Consider the following 21,007-nt stretch of genomic DNA (forward strand, 5'->3'; position numbering starts at 1 on the left):
TTTGTAGATTATTGTCAAGTTGAGGATGTGACCTTCTCTTATTATTTTTCTGAGAAAATATTATTTTTCTGAGTTCTTTTTTTTAAATCAATGATTGGATGTTGAATTTCATCAAATCCTTTCTTCCACATTTCTATATTTTTCTTCTTTATCCTATCAATAATATAATGAATTATGTCACTTAAGAAGTCTTTTTGAAAGTTATCTTCATGACTTATAGGATTCCACTTAACAGTCATTTCTTTTAGCACTTGGAAAATAGTGCCCTACTTCCTTTGGGGCTCTGTGGTTTTTGTTTATTTGACTGCACTGGATTTTAGTTGCTGTACATGGGATCTTTGATCTTTTATTTGAGGCATGTGGGATCTAGTTCTCTGACCAAGGATTGAACCTGGGTCCCCTACACTGGGAGTGTGGAGTCTTAGCCACTGGACCACCAGGGCATTCCCTGGCCACTGTGGTTTTTAAATAGATCCACTGTCATTGAAAATGTTTTTCCCCTGTAGGTAAGGTAAGGCAAGATAAGATAAGGTGAGATAAGGGGTTTCCTTCTCGTGCTGTCCAGAGTTTTTCCCTTCAGTTTTGGAAGTTTGACTATGAAGTGTCTTGCTGTGGATTTCTTTGGTTTATCCTGTTTGACGTTTGCTCAGTTTCTTAAATCTGTAGGTTGCTGTAGGTTGCCAAATTTAGGAACTTTTTAGCCATTACTTCTTCTAATATTTTTCCAGCCCTGCATTCTTTCTCTTCTAGTTCTGGGATTTGTTAAATCTTATATTATTGTCTTATATGTTTTTAAGGATATGTTCATTTTTTTAAGCCTAATTTCTCTCTGTTGTTTAAATTGAGTAATTTCTATTGTTCTGCTATCAACTTCATTGATTCTTTCCCCATCTCCTCCATTCTGCTGTTTCACTCATCCAGTAATTATTTTTTTATTTCAGAAATTGTATTTTTCAGCTCTACAGTTTTTATATCTTGTTTGTTGAGGCTTTTAATTTTTCATTGTTTTGAGTATGTTCATAATTGCTTACTAAAGGAATTTTATGATAACTTCTTTAAAACTTTGTCATAAAATTCTAATACCTCTGTTTTCTTATGTGTTATTATCTTTTTTTTTTAGCTTGTTATTTTATATTGGAGTATAGCTGATTAAAAATGTTGTGATAATTTCAGGAGCACAGAAAGCAACCCAGCCATACATATACATGTATCCATTCTCCCTCCAAATTCCCCTTCCATTCTGGCCGCCACATAACATTGAGTGTAGTCCCCTGTACTATACAGTAGGTCCTTGTTGGTTTATCCATTTTAAATACAGCAGTGTGCATATGTTGATCCTAAACTCCATAACTATCCCTTCCCCTACAATTCACCACTGGTAATAAGTTTTTTTCCCTAAGTCCATGAGTCTCTTTTTTGTTGTAAATAAGTTCATTTGTATTACTTCTTTTTAGATTTCACATGTAAGGGATATCATATGATATTTCTCTTTCTCTGTCTGAGTTACTTCTCTCAGTATGACAATTTCTAGGTTCATCAATGTTGCTGCAAATGGCATGATTTCATTCTTTTTAATGATTGTGTAATATTCCCTTATATATATGTACTGCATCTTCTTTATCCATTGTTCTGTTGATGAACATTTAGGTTGCTTCCATATCTTGGCTACTGTAAATAGTGCTGCAATGAATATTGGGTTTTATGTATCCTTTTAGACCATGCTTTTCTTTGGATATATACCCAGGAGTGGGATTGCAGGGTCATCTGGTAGCTCTCTTTTTAGTTTTTTAAGGAATCTCCATAGTATTTTGCATAGTGGCTGTACCAATTTACATTCCCTCCAACAGTGTAGGAAGGCTCCCTCCTCTTCATTGGCGTTGTTATCTACTGGCTGCCCATTTTCAGGACAATCTTCCTGTTTTTTTGTTTTTTAATGAAGGTTAGTTTTTGACGGAAACCTGGACCTTTTGAGCTATCATGCTATAAGTCTGTGGATCTTGTTTAAATCTTCTGTTTTAGCTGGTATAATGGGTTGAATAGTGGTCCCCCCAAGTTCATGTCTACCTGGGACCTTATTTGGAAATGGTCTTTGCAGTTATAATTAACTAATAAGAATATTTAGATTAAATCATCCTGGACTTAGGATGGGCCCTGAATCCAATGATGCTGTCCTTATCTACAGAGGAGAGGACACAAAGAGATACAAACAAAAAAGCCATGTGAAGACATGGCTAGAGATTGGGGTGATGTTGTCATAGGCCAAGAAATGGATTTCCCAGGTGCTTCAGTGGTAAAGAACCCACCTGCCAATATAGGACAAATGGGTCAATCCCTTGGTTGGGAAGATCTCCTAGAGAAGGAAATGGCAACCCACACAACTATTCTTGCCTGGGAAATCCCATGGACAGAGGAGCCTGGTGGGCTACAGTCCACAGAGTCGCAAAAAGTCAGACGCGACTTTAGCAATGGAACAACAGCAAGCCGAAAAACACTTGAAGCCACCATAAGCTGGAAGAGGTGAAGAAGCATGACCTCATAGAGCCATCATCGTGAATGTAGCTCTGCTGGCCACTGGGTTTCAGACTTCTGGCCTCCAAAAGTGTAAGAGAATAAGTTCCTGTCATTTTAAGCCATCACATTTGTGATCATGTGTTATGATTGTCTTAGGATGAAATGGTTTCTTCTGGTATTGCTCCGGCAGGGGAAGGGGTGGGGGTACCACTTTGCAACCACTACAGGAGTGAAGTCCTGGTTCCCCACCTGGCCTTTGTTTGGAGAAATCCTCTGCATTCCTGCTACTTGTGGATAGGAGTTCTGATGACGTTAAGTATCCACTGATTCCAGCTTGGCTGGGAGGGGCCAGAGTGCCTCGTTACTGCTCCTGACATGGCTTCTTCTGATACTTGTTACTCCTGGGAAGTGTTGAAAGTCCTGACTCCTGTTAGTCCTCCCTTAAAGCTACCCTGGTGGGGCAGGAAGGCGACACCTCGTTACTGCCGGGGTGGAGTACAAGTCCAGGCTCCCTGTGTGGTCTCCCCTACTCTGCAGGCTCCCTAATGACCCTCTCTGATACCCCCCTGGGGTTAGGATGCCTCCGTAGGACCTGTCCAAGGTGGAAATCTAGTGTCCCCACTGGGCGTTTGATGGTAGGGGTGGGACCTCAGGTTCTCTGTGGAGTTGGTTTCAAACAGTTTGTTTCTGCTGACTGTAGGAGAGTATTATCTAAAAGTTTTCTGATTTGCTAAGCTCCCCTTTTTTCTGATCCTTTGACTAGACAAAGTTGTTTTTTGTTTGGGCTTTTTTCATCTGTGCCTGTTGGGTTTCTGAGTTACTGACTTTATTCATTCTAGAATTGGGACACATGAGACGAAAAGCCACACGAAGAAACTCAAAATGACACCTTTGTGCCTCTTTGGGTCCTGGTGGTTCCCCATCTTCTCGTCCTTTCTTAGAGCCATCTTTTATTTGTTTTAAATGTCATGATCAGATGGGAAAAATAAAGATACACCTATGGAATACTGTACTTCCAGAATACTGTACTTATTTGCCCTGTAAAGCTTTTTTTTTTTTTTTTGACCATGCCACTTGGCGTGTAAGATCTTAATTCCCCAACCAGGGATTGAACCTGTGCCCCCTGCATTGGAAGCAGGGAGTCCTAGCCTCTGGACCACCAGGGAAGTCCCTAAATATTTTTCACATCTTTGCTCTTGTCAGATTGTAGAATTTATCTTCGATGCTCTTTCTGGGTGAGACTAGTCCTCAGATCCTACAGAGATCTAGGGTATTCTGCTAGGTCACGGCTTTAATTATGAGCCTATAGACTGATCAAGCCCCCCACTTAGGAGGCCCATGAACCTTAATAGAATTTTGGTCAGAAATTTCCTTTGCCCCTTGCTTTTACTTGTGAGCTAGCCACTTGAGTCATTGCTTTAAGGAGGAAGGGAAATTGATTGTAACTCATTTCTTTCTAAGGAGAGTCTTCACTTGAGAATTTTCTTAACCATAGAATTTCTCAGAAGAGCTAGTCTTTCAAGGGTGAATTAAATATAGTATTCAGCTAACATGAATGTTTTCATGAACACAAATGTTCAAATCAGTGATTGCTTATTGAGATCCTGGCTTGTAAAAGGCAGTGGGCCAGCACCTTCCTCCTGTGAGCATTTCTCATAGGAATAAAGGCTGCCACCTTCAAATGGCCCTTTTCTCAATTTATTCTCACCTTGTTATCTAATATCACATTATTGACCAGAGATGTGTTAATTTGTCTTATTGACCATCAGTAGGTTTTTGGAGGGTAATACAATTAACATTACAGGGCAAAGTTGTTAGAGCTTAAAATTGATCAAGGGTTTATTATACAATTTGTGATTGTTGTTTTCTTTCACATGCTTCTCTGTTAGGTTTTTGTTCCAACCTTGTGTGTATTATAAACACAGCCTTATTCATGTGAAATTTTAAAAAATGATGCATCATGACATTTTGAGTGAAGAAGAATTTTTCAGCATATTTTATGCAGGTGCTTTCTCTGATTGTCCAAGCGACATACACACTCCTGCCTCAGAAGATGATATTTCTTCAGAATATAGCTCTGATTTAGACAATGTATCAGGCCAACAAAAAGACAAAAAACAAACAAACAAAAAAAAACCTTTGTGATTGATTGTGATACAGAAAGTTAAAATGAAACTCTCAGTGCTGGAGAAGGCTTTTACATGTGTGTCAGGTGTAACTATTGAATGTAATAACCCGCAAAGTGTTAGTGAAATAACAGAATTCCTTTTTGACCAGCCAAAATAAAAATCATGGCCACAGAATTAGCTTCTGCAAAAATCCCTCGGTTGATAGTGAGATATCCTTTCTTTACTGCTGGGTCTCTAACTGCCTAGCACTTACTATGTTCTTAAGCATTGCTTAAGTTTTTATCAGCATAAGCATTTGGGAAATAGCTGAATTCAGTCATTCTTTATATGTTGTGCATGGTTGTTTGATTTGAACTCAGTTATGTCTCTTGACTTGTATATGTTGCTTTTCTCAGAAATATACAGTGTGAGACTCAGGACTGTGTTTATTGTTTTGTTTTTTACCTTTTGGGATGATTAAGAAAGTGCAGGCTCAGTAACTGATTGTGAAATGAATTAATGAAGGAGATCAAGAGAATCTGGCTTCGGGGATAATGATGGAGACTCACAACTGTGTTTTTATTCTGTTAGACTATGTTCATTCATTCATCCAACAGACATATAAAGGTCTACTGTGTATGGGCGCCTTACTAATGATTGTATAAATTTCATAAAGTAAGTAATAGGTGGGGTGACAAGGTAGCTAAGAACCTGAATGGTAGTGTCAGAAAGAACTGAGTTTAGTTCTCTGATCTTTTCCTGTTGGCTGCGTCACCTTGTGAAACTCAGTTCCTCTGAGATTTATTCCCTTATCTATGTGTTTATTATCATGATTAAATGAAATAGTAAAGGTAAAGAATACTCACTGTAAGTAGATACTCAGTTTGTGTTGTTTATTAGGAAGTCATGTTTATCTCCCTCAAAGGAGTTTATATTATAATAGAGAAGGAAGCACAGACTCACAGAAATAAGAACATTTTTAGAATTTGCACCAAGTACAGCATTTTGTGAATTCAAAGGAGAAAACTCACTTTAAACTGGCAATGGGTGAAGAACTTATAATTAATTAATTATAATTATATATATATAATTATAATTATTATTATTTTAATTTTTGGCCATACCATACAGCATGTGGGCTCTTAGTTCCCTGACCAGGGATTGAACCCATGCTCCCTGCAGTGGTCCTAACCACTGCAGAGCTAACCACTCTGAGCTCAAATTTAGTGTACTGTATACACCATCCAGACTGGTGTACCAGGCATATAGTCTTCATTAAATTGGGGGAGTCCTCGGGGATCAAGGATAAAAGTGTATTTTCAGAATTTTCTTCGTGTGCCAGACATTTTCCAGTTATCCCCCCTAATACCCCATATCTACTCTCTAACTCTAGAGAGTGACTTTATGAATTGGGAGGGTGATCTTTATAGTCTGTACCAATGGTTTTGTTGGGGGGGGGTCATTTGATGGAGTGGCTTTGAATTGGATTGACCAGTAGGAGGCAGTATAAAAGATTGGAAAAGGGAGAAGAGTGAGATCTATTTATTCTCCCAGCTTCCTTCTTGGTTGTGGGTTGGCTACATCTCTCTTCTGAAAGTCGCCACTTGTTAGAGACACCTGTCTCCAAACCACTGCCCTCTCTGCATGTGTGTGCTATCACTTCAGTTGTGTCTGACTCTTTGCTACCCATTGGACTGTAACCTGGCAGGCTCCTCTGTCCATGGAATTTTCCAGGAAAGAATACTGGAGTGTGTTGGCATGCCCTCCTCTAGGGGATTGTCCCTACCCAGGGATCGAACCTACATCTCCTACATTAGCAGGGAGGTTCTTTACCACTGGGAAACCCATTTCCCTTTCTAGGTACCAGCAATGGCTCCCTCTCCTTTTTGCCTTCAGGCCTACCAGTGGTCACAGCAAGCCTCGGGGTCCTGGTTCAGGCCTGGCTAATTGCCCTGGATTCTGTGCTGCTTTTGCCCATGCCCCAATACCCTGGTCTTCTCAGAAATTATTCATGCCTCTACATCTCCTCACAGGATAGATGCCTCATGGAGGCTGAATCCAAATATCATCAAAGTCATATCTGAGCTCAGAAAAGCATGGATTAAAGGCTTTCATAGATTTTGCAGGCTTCCAAGGTAGCTCAGTGGTAAAGAATCCACCTGCTAAGCAGGAGGTGCAGGAGATGCAGGTTCCATCTGTGGGTTGGGAAGACCCCCCGGAGTGGGAAATGGCAACCCACTCCAGTATTCTTGTCTAGAGAATCCCATGGACAGAGGAGCCTAGTGGGATAGAGCCCACGGGGTCGCAAGAGTTGGACTTGACTGAGGGACTGAGCATGCATGCAATGGATTTCATGGAAAAACAAAAGGTTAGAAAAAGAAGGAAAAGTCGGGGGACTTTTTTTCCTCCAGTGCATTCACTGGGGAAACTTGTACCAACTTTTCCAGTGCCTGTGGGTTCTTAAGTTTCTTCCCTTTCAAAGAAATCCATCTCCTTTTCTAGAATGTGACCACCAGGCCCTGCAGTGGCTGCTGCCAGCAGGACCTTTAATCACCTGTGTGCCCGTCTAATAGGACTATGAAATATGGACCCTGAAGGCCTCCACACTGCCTTTTCCCTTCCTCAAATGGTGAATAATCATTGAACCGCTCCACAGTTTCTGATATAAAGTTCAAATCAAGCCATGAAAAAACCCATATTTCACAAGGTAACATATTTTTGGTTCCTGGCGGTAAATTTCTCTCCCTCTCACCGTGCCCTGGGACATATTTGGAAAGGTCAGTTTGGCACTGTGTAAATTAACCAGAGAACCCTTGGAGTTGAATGAAATCTATTGTCAATGTGTATTGATGGGCATAACATGGGCTGGGGGGCATGGCTCCCGTGCCAGAGTGATTCGGACCAAAAAGCAGGATTGTAACAGGAGCCTTAAAATCATTGTGACTGTCACTCTGAGTAACCATTGAAATGGAGTGCTGATACCAGGCAGGACGACTCTCCACAGCGTGTTTAGGGAAGTGAGTGTTGAACTTAAGCCAAGGGTTGAGATGACCACTTGGTGTCCTGCGGGCCTCAGCAACTCGAATGTGAGCACTGCTGTTGTGTTGCACAAATCCAGCGGGCACCAGTCACATTGTGACCCATGTGAATAGAGCACCCTGCTGTTGTGCAGTGTACAGCCTGTGCATCCAGGCAGGGCGAACCGCGGTTTATAACATTCTAGGTCTAGAAGGAGGCAGCATTGTCCAGAGGCTAAGACTCTTTAAGATTCTATGGACTGTAGCCCACCAGGCTCCTCTGTCCGTGGGATTCTCCAGGCAAGAATGCTGGAGTGGGTAGCCATTCCCTTCTCCAGGGGATCTTCCCCACCCAGGGAATGAACCCAGGTCTCCTGCATTGCCAGGAGATTCTTAACCATCTGAGCCACCAGGGAGACCCAAGACCTGGACAGAAGCACAGATCTTTTACTTGCTAGCTGTATGGTCTGGAGCGTGTCTTTTACATTTTCTAAGCCTCAGGGTCTTGGCTTTAAATACAATGATAATAACAACACCTCCCTGTGTGGTTTTGATTATGGAATCAGATAATGTAAGTAAGGCACTTTGCTCAGCACGATAAGCAATTCTTAAATGTTAGCTATTACTGTTCTTATCATTTAATATGTAGGCCCTGAGTGGGAGCCGAGATCCCAATATAGCAAGAAATGATGATTATTAGAAGGACACAGAAGGGATTCTGATCTGTCCTGTTCAGAGTCCTTGGTTCCTACTTGACTCCTTTTCATCCCTCAGTCATATAATGTCATTGGTGAGCAGGGAGGAGCATGACTTTTCCACAGTCAGTTAATTATTTAATCAATTTAGTCATTCATTTATTCATGGTAAATTAGTTGAGTGCCTCCTCCTTCTTAGCACTGTCTTAGGCTCTGGGGAGCAGCAGTGGGCAGAAAAGACAATACATATGTCATGTCCGAAGCCCTTGACACCGCTTCTACTGGTCTGCCTGAGCCTCTTATTAACTGTCTCCCTTGGATGGCTCTGTTCTCATTTTTACCTGCAGGGAGACAGCTGATTAGGAGAGAGAGAGGGAGAGGAAAAGAAGAAAAAGGATGTGGAGGAAGGGGGGAGAGATGTTTAGAGACTTTCTGTGTATAGTAAAGCCAGAACTATTAGTCGAAGGCCTTGACTCTGCTCCCTTTCTGCTGCTGACAAGCCACCCCGTTCATAGTTGCCTCCTGCATTTGGTGTCACCAGCACTCAATCATCCACAATTAATTGCATTCCTACTATGCACCAGGCACTGTGCTAGGCATTGGGCATACTGCGATGAACAGATTGTAAATGTACAGTTTAGTAATGAATACAAATACACTAGTAGTAAAGAATCCACCTCCAATGCAGGAGACATAAGAGACACGGGTTTCCACCCCTGGGTTGGGAAGATCCCCTGGAATAGGAAAGGGCAATCCACTCCACTATTCTTGCCTTGAGAAACCCATGGACAGAGGAACCTAGTGGGCTACAGTCCATGAGGCTGCAAGAGTTGGACATGACTTAGCCACTAAACAATAACAGCAGCAAGTTGATGAAGGATGTGATCTTGTTTTTTAAGATCTAGTGAATAGCAACATCACTGACCTGACAACCTTTTGTTGAAAAGGAAGAAGCAGGAACTTCTGAAAAACAGACCTCTTCAAGTTAGTCGTGGCTCACCAGCCAACAAGATTCTTGTGTAAATGACACTACTAGCGAAAGCTAAGAGTTGATGCTAACAATGGGCCATACAGCGAAACTCTGCCTTTGGGTCTGAGCGCTTGCTGGTTTGGTCTGCATTATGGTAGGTCAAGTTAGAAAGTGATGAAAAATTACCCTGTTTGGTACCTTGTTCTCACAATATGGATCTTGGTGGAGCTTTGAGAACTTTATTAATAATAGCATCTGAAGGTTTATAGGACATGTGGTGCCCAATTAAGGGATTTGACAGTACAAGGTATATATTAATGACTTATTAGGGCGGACTTGGCTGGTAATTGATCACTAATGAGGCTTACTTGCTTGCATCTAGGCAAAATAAGATTTTGAAACTGTTAGCAAACCCTGCTTGAATGCCTTAGGAGAAGAAATCTACTAAGTGGGTGATAAATATTTCATGGTAGACATTTTATAGCACATTTTACTAAATTTTTTAAGGATAACTAGATGGTTACTGAAAAGTCCCCATTGGTGGTTGCCTTTGGTGTGCAAAAATTCTAGACGTGCAGGACTGGCACAGAGTAATTGCAGTCATTACTGACTTATCTTGCCTTTACCTGTGAGGACAGAGCGATGTCCAAGTAACTGAGAGTGTTTTCCTGGGATGAATAAGTTCTTGGCAAGCTTTGTATTGGATTTGCAAAGACAAAGCATAGTTTATGCATGTTTCTCAAATGTCATAAGAAATGAACCATTGCAAGCTACAACTATGATTGCTCACTGATGTGGAAGTGAAATGTTTTCTTTGCTTTTAGACCCTGAATTAAATAAATACTTGCTTGCCTAAAGATGTTGCATGTATGTTTGCCATAAAAATGCTCTGCATCTGTTTTACAAATTTCCATTTTCCATATGACCCTTTTCCTCTTTATATTAATGAATTTCACCTAATTGAATCAGATGCCACAACTGACAAGCGCTCATTCTGAATTTCAGCTTCGTTTCCTCAAGCCGGCATTTTCTCAGTAACACTTAGCAAAATGATATCTATCAAATCACTGGTGCAGTTAGAATTTAATTTGCTCTATCAGCTGCCATTGTCATGCTACTTAACCTTAAAAAAAGTAATTTTCCTCAAGACTTCATAATTCCTTTTACATTTCTCCTTCTTCTCACTGAATGAATTTAATAAACTCTTGAAAGAGAAAAGACTGGATATGGCTCTTGTGAAGAGCCATTCTTCACAAGGTGACAGGGGATGTGAGCCCATAGTGGCCACTTTATTTCCAAGTCACCCCTACTAGCTGGCATTGCATAGTTTTAATGGCATCTTTCCTCCTGTTGCTAGTCTAAGCAGTGTCCCCTTAAAGAAGGGGAAAGAAAGGTACTGACAAGAAGTGGGAGGAAGGAGGGGAAATGGAGAAAAGGAGAGGCAAGGAAGGTGAGAAAATAAAAGGAGGAAAGAAAGAGGAGGAAGGAAATAGCAATGATACTGGGAGAGAAAGCAAGGAGAAACGGGGGCTTCCCTGGTTGTCCAGTGACTAAGACTTGGTGCTCCCAAAGCAGGGGGCCCAGGTTCAATCCCTGGTGAGGGAACTAGACCCCACATGCCACAACTGAGTTTGCATGCAACAATTAAAGATCCTGCAAGCTGCAATGAAGATCGAAATCCAGAGTGTCACAACTAAGACTCGGTGCAGCTGAATACATAAATAAATAATAATGTATTAAAAAAAGAGGGGGGGCAACACTGCAAAGGCAGAGAAACCAGGTTCCCTTGACCCTTTTCTGTCCTGTTGAAAGCTTTACTGAGTTCTCAGCTCACATTCATTTTTCCATTTTCTTTTTCTTTTTTTTCCTGCGGAGACAGATCTCTCATTTTACTTGAGGTTTATGTGAATGCACACATGCATGGGTCTCTGATGGTGCAACAGTACTTGAATTACAACTTTGGAATTCTTTGCCCTTATCTATCTATTCGGTATCCCTGCCATCAAATTGGAGGGAGATTCTTTATAACTTTTGCTGTCATCACAGACAGTAGGGTTCCATAGCAGGAGCCAGCCTGAAATTTAATTCTAACCAGCAGCTCGGTCCTAAAATCTGGCTGGGATGGGGTGGTAAGGTGTTTTGATAATCCAGTTAGCGAAAGAAGTGCCCCCTAGGAAATCGTAACAAAGAGTCTTAAGCAAGTCTCAAGAAGATTAGGCTCAAGTTTAAAAAAAATTCTCCAGGGAAGGAGGTTTCTTGAATAAAGTTGTCAACAAAAGGACTTGCATTTCCCCTTTTCTGATCTCTGTGAAGCAACGGTTCTCAACTCTAAGCAATCATTTTTCCCCCAAGAGGACATCTGGCAATGTCTGGAGAGATTTTTAATTGCCATGACTTGTGAAAGGGAGGGGCGGAACAACATAGTGGGTAGAGTACAGGTGTGCTGGCTTGAATCCCGTTCTTGAAAATTCATGTCCACCTGGAAAGTGTAAATGTGACCTTACGGGAAACTAGACCTTTGAGGATGTAATTGAGTTAGCAGGAGGTTACACTGGATTAGACTGGGCTCTGTTCCAATGATTGGTGTCTTAATAAGAAGAGGGAAATTGGGACGTGGGGACACAGACACAGAGGAAAGACAGCCATGGGATGATAGAGGCAGAGACTGGAGTCACACCGTCACAAATCAAGCTAAGCCTAGACTGCTGGCGACTGCCAGAAGCAGGAAGAGGCAAGGAAGTATTCTTCTCTAGAAATTTTGGGGGGAGCATGGTCTGCCAACACCTTGGTTTCAGATGTCTAGCCTCTAGAACTACGAGCTAATACATTTCTGTTGCTTTAATCCATCCAGTTTGCAGCACTTGGTGACAGAAGCCTTGTGGGGTTTAAATGTCCTACAACACACAGGGCAGCCCACTGCGAGAATGAATTGCATGGTCCAATTGTTGGTAGTGTCAAGATTGAGAAAATCTGCCAAAGAGCTTAGGTCTATAACTCTCATCGAACACTTCATTACATAAGCTTTGAGGCAGTTTCTACGCTCTTAATTCATTTTTTTTTTTTTTTTACCTGATTCCTATATGTCATTTAACTTTTTGTGCCTTTGTATGTAGGCACATCCACTAAGTAAACTCTTGGATGGCATGGGGTTTGTGTTTGCTTCTTTGATTTCTTTCTTTGCTTAATTGACATGCATACTGTAGGAGCTCAGTAAATGCTTCTTGAGTAAATGAACAAAGGTTATCCAGTCCTTGATCGAGCTCAGTGGCACCTGTCCCCAGACATGTTAACTGAGCATTTTCTGAGGTCTTGAGGCTGTACTTTCCTAAGTTGTGATGAATGTTTCTTAAGTCTGAAGCCTCTGGGTAGAACCAGTCAACCCTATAAGGAAAGCCTGTGTGGATGAGGAAGCCTGGTCTTTCACAAAGAGCTCCAGGATGAAAGTCGGGAGATGGGTTCAATTTCTAACCCTTTGGGCATCGCACATTTCTTTCTAAACTTAAGTTTTGTCCACCTAAAAAATGAGACTAGCCAAATCTGGTATATAGGAAATCAAGCAGGTAACAACATAAAAAGTCTGACAAAGGTGCTAAATAAATATTTTATATTTTGTCCATGTGAAAATTGGGACAAATGTTTTTCTTGCTTCAGGAAAATGGCACGACCGGCAGCTATAAATATTAATACATGCACGATGGGGCTGTGGGTTGTGCCTCAGAAGCAGAAAACAAGGAAGAGAATAATGCTTATGTTGTGTGAACACGCCTCCTGTGTGCCAGGACTCTTCCTGCTTTCTCATGACAACTCTCTGAGCCATTGCCCTTCTCAGTCTGGAGAGAGGGAAATGAAAATCACAAAGAGCTGAAGCCAGTAGGGACAGACTCAGGTTTGATCATAAAGTCCATGATGTTTCTACTGCACTTGCCCCCTCCCAAGCTTACAGGAAAAGTCCTGAGCAGTTGTTCGGTAAATCAAAGGAAGGTGATGAACTCATGTAGCGCTGGAACAGAAGAGATCTTGTAAATACAGTAAGTCCCCTACCTACGACCCTTCAAGTTGTGAACTTTCAAAGATGCGAACCTGTGTTCATATGTCCATGCACGTAAGTTAGTTCACACGTCTGGTGTACATTGTCATATGAATTTATCCTCTATAAACAATTTTGCTTTTTTGTACTTTACTGTACAGTACTGTATAGGGTACAGCAGTACGGTATAGCCTAGCAAGAACGTGTAAAAGCAGCAGTGATGCAACTGGTACCTCTATACTTTTCAAGGTATTGTATTGTAAGATTGAAAATGTTTTATTTTCTGTGTTTCCTTTCTGTGTATGGTTTGTGTAAAAAGCTTTATAAACCTATTAAAGTACAGCTCTATAGCTGATTGTGTGAGTTGGGTACATAGGCTAATTTTTTGGGCTAAATAACAAATTGGAATGGGAATCTCAGAACGGAACTCATTCGTATGTAGGGGACTTACTGTAACATGAAGTGAACACATGTTTACAGGGTATTGTTTCTGTGTGACCACTCTTGCCTGGGGGTGTATCCAGGCTGGTTTTCTCTACCTAGTGATGACTACAGCGTGGTCTCCAGCATGTTCCCACAATATGTTGGGTGAAGGTTAATAGCATTGTCTATAACCATGGGATAAAGAGAAAATGATGAGTAATGGCCTCAGGAGCTCTACAAGGCACTCTGTTGAGTTGGTTGGTCTCAGAAGTGTGGCCATTGGAGCTAGAACATGATTAGGGTTAAAGTAGCGGGAAGAAATACTGAGTAAGGAGCAGCAATCCGTGTAAGACTCTAGACCTTCAAGTTAGGTTCATATTAGGAATTTTTACTTGGTAACTCCTCAGAAAATGTCCATGTCCTAGTGGGCTATGTCTTGATGGGAAAATATGTAGATCCATGGGCAGGTTTTCAGCGGGATATTTGAAAGAAAAAAACAAGTTTAACAAGTGCACTTAAGTGATATCTAAGTGAATAATTTTTGTGTATGAGACCAGAATCACAGCAAGAGAAAGCTAGTCTTATCTAGGGTTGGCCACAAGGTTCAGCTGGTTTTTTTCATAACATCTTATGAACTTTTTTGGTGAACCCAACATTTTACTTGTCTGTGTTAAGCGTATTCTACATAGTTATGCCAGATCTGCTATTCAGGAAATTCACACTGGAATCCCATGTTGATGGAAAGCATTCTCTTCCTGTACCATCGATAGAATGGCAGTGGTACCAATGGTTGAAGGTCACTGTGGGCTTACCTGGTGCTGTAAATCTTGCCTTGGGAAGACCCAGCTTTCATCACTCAGCCTGTGATCAGTCAATCTGAATATGTGTGGATATTGAGGATGACACTTGCATACTGACCAAGAGCGGGCTCCTTTTGTGATGGTCATCACTGGGAGATTTTAGTAGTGCTTTTCTTTTGCCACGATGCTACAAGAGCAGATATTTGATCACAAGAGAAAAAAAGTTAACTTCCTGTTAATCAAATTAACTTAGCCATTGATGACGACTCTAAAAATTTCACATTTCTGTATTTTTAGAAGTTTATATCCAAAAGAGTAAAAAATGAAACATATTTCTAAATCTCCTTCCATTAGGGATAAGTGGCTTCTGGATTCTCCTCCATTTCTCTTATTACATTCTTCCTTCTATCTAAACTGAGGCCATTGACTTCTATATGAATGGTGACATCAGAAATATTTTCCTTCTCTCTCTTTTTGGGTCAACTGGTTCTGACAAAGCACACACCAAATGTATTCTTTAAGTCTTTTAACTCATATTAGAAGTAAATTCTGGCACTTCCCAGGTAGCTAAGTGGTAAAAAATCTGCCCAGAGTGCAGGAGACCTGGGTTCCACCTCTGGGTTGGGAAGATCCCCTGGAGAAGGAAATGGAAACCTACTCCAGTATTCTTGTCTGGAAAATTCCCTGGACAGAGGAGCCTATTGGGCTATATAGTCCATGGGGCTGCAGGGAGTTGGGCGTGACTGAGCACACACACACACACACACACACACCAAAGTACATTCCAGTATATTAGACACATGATTTTTGATCTTCTTTCTTCCTTGGGAGGAGCTGCCCACCTCCTGCACAACACTGCAGGCCCCAAGGATTGACCAGTCACGTGCTCTGGGGAGGCCAAGCCCCCCTCTTACTGCTTCTGAGAAGCTAGACCAGTAGCAAGCCTGCCGTTTCTAGTCCTTCCAGCAATTTCTGGACGTGGATGAAAACTCACAATGAAGATGTGTGCTGTGACATTTTAAGTCATGAAAGTAACCAAGAGTAGAAGAAAGGTTTAATACCTCATGAAGTGAACTCTCTCCAGCTGGAAACAGGAGACAGGAGGGATGGGGTCAAATTATCACCCATTTTTCCCTTTCACTGACTACTTGGAGGTAGAATTTCTCTTTACAGCTTGTCTTTAGTTTACTCACATGCTGAGTAATCCAGTCTGTCTCTTCATGGAAGGCTGTGAGTCACCGTGGTGTTTATGAACTAACTTCTGTTCTCCACCCACCACCACCGTAATTCATATGTTGAAGCCCTAACATGTGGCTGTATTTGGAAGTAGATCTTTTCAGGAAGTGGTGGTGGTTTGTCGCTAAGTCGTGTCCAACTCTTGCGACCCCATAGGCTGTAGCCAACCAGGCTCCTCTATCCATAGAATTTTCCAGGCAAGAATACTGGAGTCGATTGCCATTCCCTTCTCCAGCGGTCTTCCTGATCCAGGGATCAAACCCAGGTCTCTTGCACTGCAGAAGATTCTTTCAGAAAGTAATTAAGATTAAATAAGATCGTGAGGGTAGGCTTATATGCAGAATCTAAAAAGGGATGATACAAATGAAATTATTTACTAGACAGAAGCAGACTCACAGACTTTTGGTTCCTGGGGAGAAAGTTATAGTTAGGGAGCTTGGAAGGGACATGTACACACTGCTGTATTTGAAATGGATAAGTAGGGGCTTGCCTGGTGGTCCGGTAGTTAAGACTCTGTGCTTCTACTGCTGGAGGTAAGGTTCCACTTCTGGTCAGGGAACTAAGATCCCACATACTGTTCAGTGAAGCCTAAATAAGTGATTAAAAATATATTTTTTTAAATAAATAAAATAGATAACCAACAAGGACTTACTGTATAGCAGATGGAACTCTGCTCAATGTTTATGCCGGCTTGGATGGGAGGGGAGTCTGGGGGAGAATGGATACATGTATATACATGGCTGAGTCCCTTTGCTGTCCACGTGAAACTGCACCAGATTGTTAACCAGCTATATCTCAATACGAAATAAAAGGTTTACAAAAATTGGTTTTTTTTTTAAGACTGAGTATGAGATCTAAGCCTGTCCATCCAACATAAAAATCTTTAAATAAAATGTTCCATATTCCCTCAAGAAAAAAGAAAGAAAAGAAAAGGTCATAGTGTGGGGTTCTAGTCCAGTAGATTTTTTGTTCTAATAGGAAGAGAAAGAGAAACCAGATGGCTTTCTCTTTCTGTCTGCATGAGTGCGGAGGAAAGGTTGTGTGTGGACTCAGTGAGAGGGCAACCATCTACAAGCAAGGAGGAGAGTGCTCATCAGAAAATGAATTTGTAAGGATAGGATCAGAAACTTGTAGTCTGCAGAATAATAAGAAAACACATGTCTTGTTCAACTCACCCAGTCTTGGGTATTTGGTTATAGTAGCCCAAAGCAGGCTAATAGAATGGTAATGCTGTATTCTGATTGCTTCACACCCACCAAGGTTCTGTTTTCTAGGCCCCAGGCTAAGACGAATGTCTTACCTTGGGGGAAAAGTGCCTTAATTAGAAGATGATGCATTGAACTCTGTTCTAGAAACATGTCAGAAAAAAATGTAAAGTTTTAATTTTAATTATAAAAAGAAGATACTAAAAATCTCCTCTTGGGGACTGTGTCATTCTTTTAATGAAGCATCTGTTGTAGTATACGTCAGTTGAAAGAAACTCTGGGAGATACAGAGATGGTTGGCTGAAAAGGTTCAGATATAACTTTTCAGTTACTGCTCCTTGGTCCAGCAATATGTTATCCACTGTAGCTTTTCTCCCATGCTTTGCAGAAGAGTTGAGTGGGGGAAATCAGTTGGCTTGGCAGTGGGCTATTTGGAAATATTCAGGCTGTTGCCAGGAAAATAGTAAGACAGAGTTTCACAGAACTCTATTTGTGAAATTAAATTGGCCAGAATCAGGACAGTCCTACAACTTCAATCTGGTCGCATGCCTCTAAACAGAGACCATCCATACAAAGCAGTTTTCTTCCTTGTGAGGACATATCTAATGGGCTGCCGCTGAGGTCAGCTTTAGGTCAAACTTCATTTACTAATGCAAGAAAAAGTGAGCACTGTGGAGAACATTAATGAAACTTATGCTGGTTCTAAAGGAAGGCCCTGCCACACCAGGAGAGGGAAATAAACGTCACTCTTATTTCTTCCCATTTAGCAGGCTTTGCCAATTATTGTGCAGTGTATGAGATTTTCTGATAAAATCACTTGAAGGATAAGTGAAATAATGGAAGTGGCAAAGACGTGCAGGTAGGAGAGAGGTTTATCTTGGAAATGACAAATCCTTTGGATGAAAGCCCTTGGAGTTCGATTTTGAGTAAGAGGGAGGAATATATAAATAGTCATAGAGGACAGATTTGGTGGGATATTCAACAACTGAGACCAGATTGTTTTTAGGGAAGTGTGGAAGTCAAGTTAGAAGTCAAAGACCAGATGTCCCATACGTGAAAGATGAGAGTGATATGAGAGCCAGACCGTGAAGTTGTATTGGCAAGGAGATACGATCGTCATGGTGGTGGTTGTAATAAACTGGACAAAACAGTTGCTTCTTTTTTTTCTTTTATGCATGGCTCAAGACAGAGTGTGCTGATTATAGCACAGAATAATACTTGAATTCCAGAGAGTGTTGCTCTGTGGAATCTGCCTCTAATGAGACAGCTGATCTACACTTAACTTCTCCATAGAGGCAGACGCTAAAGGGGGTGACTGTCACAACTTCCATATGCTTGAGTAAGGGGTATGCCCAGACCCGATCTATGGAACAACCAAGTCTGTCCCCTACCCTAGTGGCTTGTCCCTGAGGGGCATTCAAGTAGACTGAGAGTTAAGGTAAAATTATTCTATGGTGGAGACTTCCCTGGTTGTCCAGTGGTTAAGAATCTGCCTTCCAGTGCATGAGATATGGGTTCGATCCCAGGTCAGGGAACTAAGATTTCACATGACTCAGGACAACTAAGCCTGACCACCACTACCGAGCCCCCAAGCTCTAATATTTAAAAAAAAAAAAAATTTCTCTGAGGTGCCCTGGTGGCTCAGTCTGTAAAGAATCTGCCTACAATGCAGAGACCTGGGTATCATCCCTGAGTTGGGAAGATTCCCCTGGAGAAGGACGTGGCAACCCACTCCAGTATTCTTGCCTGGAGAATCCCATGGACAGAGGAGCCTGGTGGGCCACAGTCCATGGGCTCACAGATAGTCAGATACAACTGAGTGACTAACACTTTCTAAGGAGCAGTTTAGGGAGGCCTAAGTAAAAAGGAGGATCATTTAGTGAAAAATGTAGAGCGTGCCCATGGCAGGGCCAATATAGCCATCTGATTGCTAGTATAAAGATTATGAGGACTTGGATAATTCATGGCTGTATCCTTCATAGTGCATGAGGTACCAGGATATGCTTTCAACATCCTGGATGGGAGGTAGACCAATGGCCTGAGACACTCACATTGGTTAGATGGTAGCACAGGTCTGTGGTCTTTGCCACTGTCAGAAATGGTTTAGGAATTGGAGGGGAAGTCATCAGCAGGTGGGATGATTAGGATTAAGTGGATTTAAAAACGTGGACGATGCTAACAGAGAAGAGACATATTTAAGAGTGTTGTATTTGGTTGGCCAAAAAATGCATTTAGGTCTTTCCATATGATGTTCCAAGAGATGAACTTTGGGCCAACCCAATAAATATATAGTTCTGGACAATCAGCTAATATTCCTGAAATGTCAGTTGAAGTTTAGTATAAATAGGAATTTAGGCCATGGATTCACTGTGGTAGGTCACATAATGGATCCTCCAAGATGTCCTTGCCCCAATCTCTTGATTCTGTGAATAGGTTGCTTTACATGGGAAAGGAACCCTGCAGAAGTAATTTAGTTTATAGACTTTAAACTAGGGATGATTATCTTAGAGTACTGGAGTGAGCCCAATCTATTCTGTTCAACACTGAGAATTTTCAGTGGCTGAAGTTAGATGTGGTGGAAAAGGAGGCCAAAGAGATTTGTCAGGTGGGAAAATCAGAAAGACAAAACAGGAACAGAACTTGATGGACCGTCACTGACTTTGAGGATGGAGGAAGGAAGTTGAGAGCAACTCCTAGATAATAGACAGAAAGATGGGGACCCTTGCCCTAAAGTAGCAAGGAACTGACTTCTGCTGACACCCTGAGTGAACCTGGAAGTGGATTCTTTCCCCTAGCCTCCAGATAAGAGTCCAGAATAGGTGAGACCTTGATTTTTACCTGGTGAGGCTCTTTTTAAAATGGACTTTTATTGGAGTATAGTTGTTTTACACTGCTGTGTTAGTTTCTACCATACAGCAAAGTGAATCAGCTATAGGTGTACATATACCTCCTCTTATTTTTTGATTTCCTTCCCATTTAGGTCAGTCCCCTGCATGCTGAGGTTTGTGTTGAGTTTCTAACCTATGGAACTGAGAGAGTAATTGGTTTTGTTTGAAACCTCTAAGTTCATGGTCATTTGTTATGGTCTCAAAAGAAAAGTAGTATATTCTCATATCTATCTTTCCATAGATATGTGTGTCATTATTTTAATGTGTGAGCACACACATATCTGAGCAAAAGTACCATATACTATACAGCGTCCTGGAATGAGTTGATTTCATGGGAATATGCAGCCTTATGGTCAATGCTTCTGGCACCCACCACTGAGGGCTGGTCTAAGAGCATGTTACCTGCATCTTTTCTTTTACTTTTTTTTGTTTTGTTTTTACTTAAATTTAAAAGAAAAATTTTAACAATGTTGTATTAGTTTCTGCCATGAAGAAGGAGTGTTAGTCTCTCAGTTGCATCTGACTCTTTTTGACCCCGTGGACTGTAGCCCACCAGGCTCCTCTGTCCGTGGAATTCTCCAGGCAAGAATACTGGAGTGGCTTACCATGCCCTTCTCCAAGACATCTTCCTGACCTGCCAGGTTTCCCGCCATCAGTTCAATTCAGTCACTCAGTCGTGTCCGACTCTTTGCAACCCCATGAATCGCAGCACGCCAGGTCTCCCTGTCCATCACAAACTCTCGGAGTTTACTCATGCCCATTGAGTCGGTGATGCCACCCAGCCATCTCATCCTCTGTCGTCCCCTTCTCCTCCTGCCCCCTATCCCTCCCAGCATCAGGGTCTTTTGCAACGAGTCAACTCTTCACATGAGGTGGCCAAAGTATTGGAGTTTCAGCTTTAGCATCAGTCCTTCCAATGAACACCCAGGACTGATCTCCTTTAAGATGGACTGGTTGGATCTTCTTGCAGTCCAAGGGACTCTCAAGAGTCTTCTCCAACACCACAGTTCAAAAGCATCAATTTTGCAGCACTCAGCTTTCTTCGCAGTCCAACTCTCACATCCATACATGACCACTGGAAAAACCATAGCCTTGATCAGATGGACCTTTGTTGACAAAGTAATGTC

General features: G+C 41.6%; 1 protein-coding gene across 1 annotated transcript in view; it reads left to right on the forward strand.

Annotated features, from left to right (window-relative positions):
* The window catches only part of AGBL1 (AGBL carboxypeptidase 1), an 836,354-nt gene that overhangs the window by 226,707 nt on the left and 588,640 nt on the right, over positions 1-21,007 (forward strand). The window lies entirely within an intron of this gene.

This window comes from Dama dama, chromosome 13 (genome assembly GCF_033118175.1).
Source record: "Dama dama isolate Ldn47 chromosome 13, ASM3311817v1, whole genome shotgun sequence".
NCBI classification, from domain to species: Eukaryota; Metazoa; Chordata; class Mammalia; order Artiodactyla; family Cervidae; genus Dama; species Dama dama.